Raw genomic sequence first — 13356 nt, forward strand, 5'->3', positions numbered from 1 at the left:
AGCTGAGTGAGGTGTCTTGGAAACTGTAGGGCCCGTAAATAATAATTAAACATCTTCGGGCGGGCGAACTCGTTGGTATAACTTCGTTACATGATGGTATTTCGTGACCTCCTGTCTGCTATATAAAAAATATAGAATCGGGCAAACGTACTAAACTAAAAGACGCACACGATTTCAAATTGGTATTTCTTCACTGGAGTATAATTTTTCCCTGCCGGATGGAATTCGTCTTCTGGGGTTCAGATTGCCAAGACAGGAACATTCGGCGCCAGTCATTTAGGCGCCTATAGGCTATGGACAATTGAACCCATATGTATTTTGTATATATAACGAAGTTTTCGGTCAGCGTAAGGGCAGTCCTTTTCGGCCAAGGTTTTTACGCTGCCGATCGTTCTGGCACACTTCTTGGAGTCGCATGTAATATGTCCGAAATCGTTATATGTCTTGGTGCGTCGTGTCGCGGTAATGGCCAACGCCGATATGTCCATTTCTAAAAATCTTGCGTGTTCTTTTCTTTGAGGAAGAGTATCAAATAATCGCGATATTTGGCACCTTGAAATCGCGCTAAATTTGAAATGTTGCTTTAATTTTCAAAAAATGCTCTATAATTTATGCGATTTCACGAAATAATTTTAGGCCCCCCTAATTGGGGGGTTTGGGGTGCGTCAGTTACGGTCCTGACAGCTAGTTGTGCAGTTGGAGCGAAATTCCGTTCATCTACCGTGTGAAATGTTTCTCTGCTGTAATTCGAATCCAATTCCTAGTTTTCCTGAAAATGCTACAGAACTGTATGGTACAAAACAACGAAGCTTGCTGCGCACAGACAATTCTCGCGCTGAGAATGAGCTCTGGTTTGATATGAAACGGACTTCATTCAAGGTCGATGTTTTCGCCAACTCTGAAATTCTACTCTAATTTGGGAGAAACCGCAATTTTAACTCTGATTCTAGTCTAATTTGGAAATGCTGAAAATATTCTGTTTCAAGTCTGCATGTCGAGAAGTCAAAGAAAGTTTTATTGAATCCACCCACATTAGCAAAAAAATCGTCGTTAGTTAGAGTGGTGACATTGGGCCTCGTTTCGAGGAATTGGAAAGGTAAAATAGTACCTTACAAGGCTATTACGTAACAAAGAGAGAAAATTGTTCAGAGCTACTACTAATGGATTAGGGAAGCAGGATCTCGGTGAACGAAGGTAAGCACCACATAAATACAGCCAAATGAGAACCCATGGATCAATACATATATCAACACAGCACTAGGTTATCTCTCGTTGATTCGCTATGCACTATACTCTACTGCGAAAGCCTGCAAACCTTTCCTATACCCGCACGCAACAATGTAATTTGGCATGACTTGCTATAATTCAAAAGATAATTACACACTCGGCGAAAAAGTTCAAAGGATAGCACAATCTACAGGACAGATAAATAATACCCGTTTCACGTATCAACTTCAAAGTCAAGGGTTAGGAGTATGGCCGTTCAATAGGCAGTGAAAATACACCCTAATGGGATGTGAATAATGACGATTCATTCCGAGGCAGTCATGCATAAGTTTACTGCATAATAACACAGCAACAGCACATCCAGTTTATCAAGACGTGTGACAAGAATACCTAGCCCTATGTCAGTTTCGGAATATACACATGATGGGATGAATTTTAAATCACAAATCGATGGCAGTAGCAAAAATTTCGCGCAAGCACATATACACTTCATTAACCCCAAAGCAGTGACTGTGATTGTCCACATCTGGCAAAAAATTAACATTATCCAACTCTTGCTTCAAAAACCATACAAAAAGTTTCAAATCTACGTTAAGTAGATGTGCAGCTGTAACATTATAACGAAAACTCCCCGTTAGGTTGATTACCATTGAACGTGAAACCGTTTTGTTGCTGTTCGGGTGCCAGCGCCAAGTCAACCACGTCGTTCTCCTCGTTGAAATAAGTATCAATCAAGTTGTACGACAACTTGTAGACGCCTTCATTTTCGTGCTGTTGAAGCTCTTCGATTTTATCCACGCCGTTACATTCTTCGATACATTGTATCACTTCTTCCATGTTGCCAATTTGTTCGGCCGCCATCAAAATGTTAGATAATCCATCAAGACATACTTGTATGATTTTAGGTTCCTTTGCATCGAGCATATTGATCAAGCCAGGAACCACACCAAGTGACATTAAATAACACAGTTGAGACGGCGACGCACCAGACGTGAAATTAGTAACAGCCCAACACGCTTCTTTCCTGGTTTTATAATCTGCGGTGTTGAGTAAGTTAATCACTCTGGGCATTACATTAGCATCAATGACCGCTTGTATTTGAGATTGCGTCCCGGCAGTGATGTTGCTTAATGTCCAAGAAGCTTCCTTTTGAAGAGTAGGCTTCTCATGATTTAGCAAGTAGTGGAAAGTCGGCAAAATTCCACAATCAATCACGGCTTGAGTTTGCTGGTCAGAGCCAGTCACGATATTACCGAGAGTTCTCAGAACTGGCGTGATTACGAGAGAATCTTGAACCGTCATGAGAACTTGTACAAGGCCTTCCACAATTCCTGTCTTTATGACCAATTCGATACGTTCATTCGGCCCGTCAGTTACGTAACTCAAAGCCCAGCACGCATCTGTGCGTACGCTCTTATCCGAGCAGTTGGCTAATTTCACAATAGTAGGTAGAAGCTGCACAATGTGCGGTAAAGCCGTGTGTGGGTTTTTGTTACGGCACAAATTGGATATCGTCCAAGTTAGGTTTTGTAGAAATCCAAGTTGAGTGTCCCACGCGACATTGTTGACAAGATGAACCAATGGAGATACGATTCCGTTATCAAGAAGATAATCTCTCAACTTTGCGCCATCACCGGCTATATTACCTAAAGCCCATACCGCCTGCTCAACCACATTCATAGCATCATGGCTCATCATTTTAATCAAACTTGGAACAGCACCGCCATTAACGACAGCAGCAGTTTGTTCACCATTGCCAGACGCGATATTAGTTAATGCCCAAGCAGCCTCAAATTGCATGTTAACATCGTCACGTTTCAAGAACGATACCAATTTAGGGATGATATTAGCGTCGATCATTCTGTCGATCGGCGGGTGGCGTTCGCGGGATAAGATTTTACGTGCGTTCTGAGTACAAACGAATTGCTTTTGCGGATCGGAATCATCACGAATACCATGCACTATTTCTTCAAAATTCATGGTAATACCGGCCTGATTGGAATAATCTCCGACATCGCTGTTGATTTCCTTCAACGGGCTAGTGTTGAGGTCGTCCAACACGATATTGCGACGCTTCAAGAGCTGTTCCTGGCGTTGAGCTTTTCGGATTTGTACAGCACCCTCCCTTCTCTTCTGCTTGATGTGATCCATGGTTTTGTCGGTGTTCTTGTAGCTTACGGAATGCTCCGACGACATGTTGATACGGTATTGTAGATGGAGCGACGAAAAATAGTGGAAATAATGAACCCAAAACGGCCGCGACAAGCTTCCAGAAACGCCACCAAACTGAAATGACTTTGAAACTCCCTGGAGTCTTGCCTCGGGAACGTCTGGCCAATCACAGGGCGGGATTTGTTCACGTGTTAAATATTTTCATGTGGGAAGCTTGATGATGCGGATCGATGGTTTCGAGGAAAGCTAGAGTCAGAACGAACCAGAGAGAGAGAGAGAGAGAGAGAGAGAGAGAGAGAGAGTCTTTATTTTCATCTAACCAAAATACATAACAAACGGCAGTGATGGTGGTACAGAAAATATGCGTGCACAGTATTCGGTATTAGATAGGAATGATCGATAAGACCGTGAAGGTCATCTAGTCTGATCACACCAGCATCAAACAGGTACACTTGACTCTGAACAGTCTGGCTGTAAAAAATGTTTAGTTAAGAAAGGAAAATAGAAAAAAAAATCAAACAATGGTAGCAAATGATCAATGAAGCAATGTCTGGGCGAGGTAGGGAAACAGTGTTAGTGTAACGACAAGAGGTGATCAAGTAGGGCTTTTTTGAATCTATTATAAGGCAATTCACGGATATGTGGTGGTAATGCATTCCAGATGATATGTCCCGAGTAGTCGATAGATCTCTTAGTTAGGTTGCTATATTGGGTTGGGGTAAGTAGATGTTTCCTTTAGACGAGGATCTCGTGTAATGGGAATGGACATGTTTAGCAGGTATGAAAAAGTCATCAACTGAGCGTGATTCCTTCCAAATAGCGTACTTATACATATAAGTATATAATATCATGATTATGTAACAAAAGAGCAAAAAAATATTAATGATTTCAAGCAATACCAACCCTCCCGTAGCTTTATCCTCAACTCAATTCTGTGTCAATCACTTTATTAAAATTTTCATCAGTTCAAAACACAGGAAGATTGTGACATAATGAAAAGATAAGAAGGTGTCGAAATGACTTGAAATAGTATTTTCAATCAGATACCCGTCTCCATCTAGAACATGTAGCCAGATTACCGGATCCCACTCACGGTCCATTCCTCGCCATTCCTCTTCTCGTCTGCAATTTTGCGTTGAAGTTCCTTCTGCATCTCCGACATTCTTCCCGGACCCTTCATGAAAAGTGCACGTAACAGAACGTTCTGTGTCAATCTCCTCCTATACTGGTATAATAGGCTACCAACCCCACAATCCCCCTTCGAGACCCATTTGCCGTTGACGTATCTTCTCACGCAGAATTTTGCTGGTAAAGAGAAAATAGAATACGATTCGAATTGGAACACAAATTCCTCGTACCTGACGAACGAAGGTAAATTGCGAATCCGAACAGCAAAAGAATCCAAGTCTTGAGCGACATTACAGAAGCAGTTCGATATTCAATATCAGCTGACGTGACGACGCTTATCCTGCTGAACTTAATAAGATTGATGATGGTTGAATTTATAGGTTTACAAGTTATGAGACCGACTTCAGCTGAGTCACGCAGGCAAATGTCTTTCTGAGTACAAATGTCTTTCCTTAGTACAGATGGTTGCTCGTTGAGTAGGTTTGATATCGACTGTTTATGACATAGGCTACACGAAAAAAATTTACATTTATTAAAGGCATATAGTTCTATATAACTAGGAAATGATAATGCTAATTTGATTAAACTCAGAATATTAAAATTAGCTCACAAGGTATGAACAATGAGTAGAACATTGAGCTAACAAAACTTCGAATGCCAGCCATTTTCTTAATGATGCGCGGGTGTTATCTTAGCCTACTCGTTTGTTATTATCATGAAACAAATTTGTTTCGAGGTTACGTGAATAAAATATATCTCAGTCGGGGCCTGAGTATGTAGGCCTATATGTATGCACAATTGCACATTGCACAGTGGCGGGGAGGGTTTTTTTCGTCAACTAAGGCCTTTTACAATATGAATATTAATTGATGAAACTATATGTTCCTATTCGACAACGTAGTAAAGTCTTGAACCGGGTACATACGAACGTTCAAGAAGGAAGATAAGCAAATTAGAACCCGGCATCTATATGCGGATTGAGCCAAGTGCACCCGGGGTATTTCGTGGTAGTTAGGCCTACATGATACAACTAAATGCTCGGGCGTCTCTGGTCGGCTACGTATCACACAATCGCGTTTCATGGAGTCAGTTTATACGAATGGGCCTACAATGTCTCTACAATGTAATCTTCCGGAGACATGTATATTGATACTCCCTACCTATACTTACTCGCATTATAAGAAGGCAGACGCATTTGCTGTGTGGGATGCTTGGCAACATACCTCCGAGGTATACCAGTGATGAGCATGTCTCTGCGATTTTGTGTCAGTCAAGGGTTGAAGCTAATATCTATAATAGAAGCTAACCGTAGTATTTGAAAAGGCTATGCCTAAACTGTTTCTCAGCTGCAGCGAGATTCGACGTAGACAAATGAAGTCACATCCGATAGCACGAGGGAGCTGATCGACACAAATAGTCTAGTTTGAAATATCCAAATCATATTCAAATCGAACGTAATCCATCTGCATATATGTAAAAAATATATAGTCATGAATAATATAGAATAACATTACCGGTATTTTGCTCTTGTTAGTCTAATTCAGTGGTTCCCAAACTTTGTTGACTCCACCTTTATCAAGCTCAACATACCTATCCCCCCTAAAGACTAGAGGTCACCGGTAAGGTTATATCCTAACACTTAAATAAGGAATTAAAGGAAATTCGAAACCTTCCTACCTAGCCAGAAATCTCCATCACGATTCAAGAATACTTTCACGTAATAATCCCAACCAGTGGCGGCTCGTGACAATATCGGGTGGTGGGGCAAGGGCTGCGAGCGACTTTTATCAACATGACGTCACAATGGCGTTTTCCAACGTAAAAAAGTTACTTTAATATGATGGTCACATGAATTTCCCGACAACAGTGATTTTAACGTAGGTGCCGCGAGAGGTTTGCCGGTGAGCCGTAACTTGAAGTGTGGTAACAAATGTTTTATTCATTTTTTTTTAATCAAAGGATTATTTTACATAATGTACGTGAACTAAGAATCGTCCCTATGCCACGAATCAATTATCAGGTCATCCTTAGTAGCATGCGTTATGATTTCATGGTAGAGTTAGAGATTACGCAAATCGATAGGCCGTCCGAAAGTGTTTCGTACACGATCCTGGTGAGTTACGACCACTGAGCTGGTGGTTACGAGTTACGACCAGGTGATAGGCAACCAAAGCGGAGGTACCCGGCGTACGATTGGATCAATGGACTGGACAATTTCTATCATCATCATCATTGGTTTATTAGCAATTTTATCAGTTCAATACACCACAAAAATGCGATACAATGAAAAGACAGGAATATGTCGAAGAAACAAGGAGTAGTCTTCTAGACCTTTAAATTTCGCTCTAAAGGCAACTGCGTAAACTAGCCTACGTACGGAGCAAAGATTCAATACGATTCATGTTCGCACTTGACTTGACCAGACTAATTCCAATGACTAGAACTCGAGAGATTGCGTAAGCCTAACTGCAAAGGTCAACGACTTCGGACACATACGCAATTGTTATCTCATAGATTGGGCCTGTCATATTGAATCCAGAACATCAATTTGAATGGTCTTTGAAGAACCAAGGACAGCAGCCTCGGAACTTCGGTCTCGGAACAACATAGTACATTTTGGCCTTGAAACTGGAGATTGTGACGCAACACATACGGCTTACTGTCTGCTGCCAAATCGCCGTTGGAAAATATATTAATCAATAAATACATGAATGAAAGCCGTAAACTTAGCATACTGTTACATGAAATCATCGAGAAGTAGCATTCGCAATCTCATAACCCATTCCGGCATGGTACACTGTCAAAATCAATACAGACAGACGAACACCGAACTTTGAGTAAAATAGATCGAGGAATAGGCTGATCGAATGATCAGCTGTTAGCCGACATCGAAAATGAAATAGCTATCGCATTTGACAGGGGATTGTAAGCAAATGGTTTGAAGGCCACAATTTCACAGTGAAATGCACATTGGCGAACATAAAATTATGTGAATATTTGAATGCAAACCGAGAATCTTAGTTAGCTGTTTCATGCGATCATCGAGATATACCATTGGAAATATCATCACCGATCTCGTTATGGAACGCAGACTAGATTAGCACAGACAGACACCGGCTTTTCCGTGAGATCCGCAATGATGTAGGTAGGCTAAGTATCAGATCAGCGCGCATCTCTACCATACTCGACCTCGAAAACGAAATAACTGCCTCAATCATTGAGCGTCAACTTTAAGACTTGGCACCGCGTTCGATACTAAAATCAAGACATACCGTGCAAAAGCTCATGACAGATCTAGGTATGGAACATCGTTGAAATCAATAGAGACCAATAACGGCTTTTGCGTAAATCTGTTAGCGATAAATGAAGAGTCAGCTCTCACTCGACTTTGGAAACGAAATTACCACCCACATAGTTCAGTGACAAACTTAAAACTTATTACAGCGGTCGATACTAACATTAAGACTTACTGTGCCAAATATCATGACCGATCTCGGTATGGAACATCGTCAAAATCAATGGAGACCAATACCGGCTTTTGAGTAAAATCTGTTTGCTGTACAATGTACAATTGTACATGATAGATCAGCATCAGCACACACTGAACTTCGGAAACGAAATTACCACCCTTATCTTTGAGTAGCAAGCCTGAAACTTGGAGCAGTGCTAAATATTACCTTCACGACATATCGTACCAAGTTTCAAGAATTATCATGGTGCGAAACACCGTCAAAATCGACATATACCAGCAAAGGTCGAGTCAACGCATATCACGGTAACCGAGTTCAGATATAGATACGATTGTTACATCACACCTTAGGGGCACAGAGCTATTGTGCCCCGGTTGCTCGGTAATTTTATGAATAGGAGAGAGTAAATCACCGTTTCTTTATTGCGCGCGGCTTTGAGAGAATAGATAGTGAAACCTTGTTATGAGCGCTACCGGGGCAAACCCCGGCTAGGCATTCACAAAGCGAAAACACAGAAGAGAATTCGATTTTCGCAGAGACTTCGCTATGTATGGGCATTTGTTAGCGAAAGCACAAGAATAATGCGGGTTTCGCCGTGATCTCGGTATATACTGATTGCTGTGCGTCTATAAATGGTTAAATTGTTATTGAACAGAATTTTAGGTGGGGCAATGCCCCAGTTGCCCTATAGGACGAGCCGCCACTGATCCCAACCTTGGTAGAAGGAAATCCACGTTTCCGTGTTTTCTTCGCTGGAAAACCTGCAAATAATTCGGCAAGCAATCAAAATCTCGTGAATTCTTCGAGTTCGAGGTTCGATGGCTCAAAATTCCATTCCTCGACCGTATCTTGAACCGAGCTTGTTCATTACGTTACAAACGATGGAATTTTGAAAGAGTTCAAAATCGACTCACAGTCCATTTCTTCTTCTCTTCTTCTGATCGCCGTTGAAGATCCCTCATTATCTTCGGCATCATTTCCGCACCCTACATGAAATGTAGACAGAGTACAACGTGGGTTCGATTCCTGGCCGGGTCATACCAAAGACTCGAAAATTGGTATCTGCAGCTATCCTGCTAGGCCAGGGATGGGCAAACTTTTGAGCTCGCTGGCCGCATTCAACAAATGAATCCATTTGCGGGCTGCGTTATATAAAATTGGGATTATAAACCGAAACGCAATATTGGTATTTGATTATATAGTGAGGACATGGAGATAATATATATGGTTACTTAAAACAAACCAAACATTGCTTTGATGATATCGTGCACGTGTCAGAAATAGTGGCGAGATTTTATAGACTGGTCAACCTCATTAACCAATTTGTCAAAACTATAGAGATGAAAGTCGGTTGTCCTGATTCTTAAAGCAGGATTGAAATTTGAATCTGTGAGCAGCGATCTGTTCATAGATTTATGAATTCCACTTTTAGTTCAGTTCCAGGACGCACAATAATGACAGCATCATAGGTATAACCATGTTTAGCTTCAAAAATTTAGCGCCCCATTTTCGTCATATCACAAAATGCAACCAGAATGTTAGCAATCCCAACGGACAGTTTGATGACATGGAGGGTTATGATTGTTGATAAGAGAATTCAGAAATATGAAATTTGGAGTACACACAGAGCAATCACCATGGACTTGAGGTTAATCGCGCGGAGCGCGAAAAATTTTTTCAGTTGACCGCAGCTTCGCGCCCCTATCATATGCTATCACGCCCGCAAGGGGGGTGCGCCGCCAGTTTGAGAACCACTGCTATAATTCTACGCTTATAGAGAACGATTGTATCTAAGATACGCTCGAATCGTTTTTTATAAGCACATCACTAATGTTATAATACTGGATTACTGGAGTGGCAAATGTGAAGTCACACTCTCGTTTAGGATATCTGTGATGTTTAGCAGTTGAAACCTTTCAAACTGCGTGGGCCTTGAAATCGGGCTATCGCGACAGAAATTAAACATAAAAAATAATGTACAGTGTACACTCAGGGCCAGGGGTAACCAACACAGTGCCCACGGGTACCAGCTCACCAGTAATGAATGACAAGACGAGTCGCATTTGGTGGCAGCAGCAAATATTCAAATATTTGAGCTTTGAAGGGTGTAGTGGAGAAGGGTTCAATGTGAACAGCAGCTGAACATGAGTCAATCGAGCCTAAAGGAACATACGAACGCAGTTTTCGATTGGGGGCGTTGCTCGTCTTTGCTCCGCGATCCGAAAAGGGAATCTGGTTAACAATTAGCATTCACGAGCATCGACGCTCAGTTTGGCGCTTGGACGGCTAGTTCGGTAACGTAGCTGAACTCGGAGACGCTAGCGTAAGTCCCGTGAAGAGTTCTTGGTAAGGAGCAAAAACCCTGTTCAGTGTTCGGAATGTCAAAGTGAAGATATTCAACCAAGTACGGGTAAACGGCGGGAATAACGGGTATAGCCCTTCGCATTAGCAGTACAGGAGAAGTAGCTCTTGGTTTCAAAATTGTTGGTGACCCTTGCAGTGTACACCATATGTAAAGAAGAAGTAAAAAAGGAAAAATCAAGGAAGACTGCGGCATTCTTCTCATGGAGATAATAGCTGAATAAAAATCTGAGAAGAAGCCAGAGTGATCAGAGCAGCAAAGAGGTCGTCATATATCGGCAGCAATGATACAGTACCCTCGAAAATGCCTGGTAAACAAGTCTCATATCATTTTACGCCATTTCCAACCCCCACTTAATGATTCAGCATTCCTGCTCCCCAAATCCAGCCTCAACAATATCTTGAATCCTAATCCGATGTCAAATTGTCAATCCGGGCAAAATTTGAATTTTCAAATCCAAATCCAAATCTATGCTCAAATCACGAGAAACAAGACGAGTCTTCAATGTCAATATGCATGGGATTTATTGGGATAGTACGTTTCGGGTTCGCCTTGTGTAAAGCAGGCAGCAGGAATAGGAGCGATTAGTGAAAGTGACACATTCCTAACTTATCATTGTACCGCAATATATGCGGTGAAGTGATTAGATGGGATTTATAATAATGAACTGAACTGATGTTCTATCTGATTTGGTTTCTAATCCAGTGCTGGTGTGTAGAACGATTGCATGGATGCAGATTGCAGGTTCACTTTATCCGATATAATGTCCGCTATGAGGTTAACAAAATATAATGAATCTAAATTTGCGGTAGTATATTTTGAGGCTATTGAGAGATGAAAGACGAATATACACTTGAATTTGAAATTGAAATGGGGCCCTAATTCATGATTCTCTGGTCTTTGTCTGAGAGAGTCCTGTGTTGGATTCGAAAATGTAGAATGAATAGGCTAACCTACTGGTAAAACATTGAGAGTGCAGCAGTGCCCAGTGGAACTTTAACGTTATGTTGGTCGAATATTGCACACGAAAATTGCAATACCGGTCGGCGTGTGCTGACCAGATTACCAATTTGATTCCATGTTCTGATTCAATATTGCAATATGGTACAATATGGTTGCAAATTTTATTGATGACTCTTCATGTTCCTGATGTGTTCTATATATGGCTCTGGCTCTGGGACACTTTGTAAGAATTCAAATTTTGACACGGTAATATGTTTTAATTCCTGTCATTTATTATATCAACATCGTGAATATATTATTAAAAGATGTACGGTATCAAAGTTCTCTAGCCGAAAATGTCTCTATTAGTTACCGTATTATCAAAAATTCTGTTGAGGTGTTGCTAAATCTGATTTGTAGGCTACGCAATTGGTTGGAAGGTACATTTTTCAGACTGTCCTCACTCCAAGTATTATCTGGTGTGAAAAATTTATCCCTTTGAAGGGAGTAATTTAGAGGAAGGTTCTGTGGCATGTGCATTGTGTAATCACGCGAATTTCAACGACTATTGTATGTGACATTGTGACAATGCAGTGTTAGCCTGACTGAAAACAATTCTGGGCCGCTGCAAATGCTATCACTGACTTCGACGAGTATGTGAGCAGCATCACAGATGCTAATATTGTTAACAGCTTTGAGTTTGCTTTAGAATTTGAGTTAGGTAGCCTATTGTGATATTGCGACCTGTTTAGTACTTGGTGAAATATGCACTGTCATCCCCCCACGCCTCACATGCAACACAATTAATTGTGAAAAAGGTCACATGATTCCATAAAATAATAAATAATAACAAATTTCAATTTTGTTCCATAGGCTTGAAGATGGTCGATTGTAAAATTTGCAATCTAATAGTAAATGGTGGAGTGTGAAGTCTAGTCTCTTTGTTACTGCCCTTTTCAAGATTATTTATGGTCTAAAATTGTTTTCATATTGGCATGTGTCATACTGACTTTCTCACCATTGTGTTAAAATTTATTTTAATTATGCTTTTTTAACTATCACTTTTTCCTACTTAAATCTGTTTATACTGGTACGTGGTACCATTACCTCTGTGTCTCGGAATTCGCATCAGTGGCATGTGCAACACACACATTTTTTAAACTTCTTTCATGTACCCACATAGCACGTGACCTTGCTACCACAAATGTCATATAATGCTTTTAGTACTGTATGTTTTTAGCTCATCTTTTACTTCTTTCATGTACCCACATAGCACGGGACCTTGTTACCACAAATGTCAAATAATGCTTTTAGTAGGCTACTGTATGTTTTTGGCTCATCTTTGCAGACATTAAAAATGCTGCTGATATGTATATAATGGACTTGTATTCCTCATGATATTTCACTGCTAAACATACTTATACAACCTACTAATCTAGCTAGTTGGCGGTGAACTATTTACTGTTTTTTTGAGTAGTTCTAGTTGCTGATAGTGAAAAGTGTGTAGTTTTAGTTCTAGTCGCGCATTCAAAAATATTGTTGTACAGCAACTACAAAACATGTGTCCTCATTTGGCGTGAATCATGATACTGCTGTGTGATGTCATTGCAGCCATTGCTAGCTTAGAGTCATTACTACTAACAGCAGTGTAGCTAAGGAAATTGGAAATTTTGAGTGTCCAGTAGTTCCTAACTGGATGGATTCCATACAGTTAAATACAAGTTGCGTATGCAAATGAAAATTTAGTCCCGTTTGGCAGGTGATGTAATATGCGGTTTCGAGTGCAGCACGGTGATTGTGACATAACTATTTGGATAATACCTGTAATCATTTTGACATATTCCAATACTTGCAACACCGCAACGTTGCACGATGTTACCAAAGCATATAGTGTATACTAACATTGCCGGCACCAAAATAAATAAACTCCTATCATTATGGTAGGGATAGATAGTTCAGTGCAACCTTGCCAACCCGTACGACGTAAGTGCTATAATGTACTCAGTCGTGTGAAGTACATTATATTAATGCTTTGGTTGCTGCAATTTGCCAACC

The 13356-nt window shown here is 40.8% G+C and overlaps 1 long non-coding RNA gene and 1 pseudogene across 2 annotated transcripts; both read right to left on the reverse strand.

Annotated features, from left to right (window-relative positions):
• Window positions 1-994: 994 nt before the first annotated feature.
• Window positions 995-3559, reverse strand: LOC145455863 (importin subunit alpha-1 pseudogene; annotated as a pseudogene). The gene has a single exon (XR_013920440.1). The product of XR_013920440.1 is annotated as an importin subunit alpha-1 pseudogene (transcript).
• A 915-nt stretch (window positions 3560-4474) lies between these two features.
• On the reverse strand, window positions 4475-4956 carry LOC145455961 (uncharacterized). The gene is made up of 3 exons (XR_013920467.1): window positions 4758-4956; window positions 4646-4704; window positions 4475-4573 (listed from the first exon to the last, which is right to left on the reverse strand). It is a non-coding gene; the product is annotated as an uncharacterized LOC145455961 (long non-coding RNA).
• Window positions 4957-13356: the final 8400 nt, after the last annotated feature.

Source organism: Botryllus schlosseri, chromosome 14, assembly GCF_051294905.1.
Source record: "Botryllus schlosseri isolate E-star chromosome 14, Bs_hap1, whole genome shotgun sequence".
NCBI classification, from domain to species: Eukaryota; Metazoa; Chordata; class Ascidiacea; order Stolidobranchia; family Styelidae; genus Botryllus; species Botryllus schlosseri.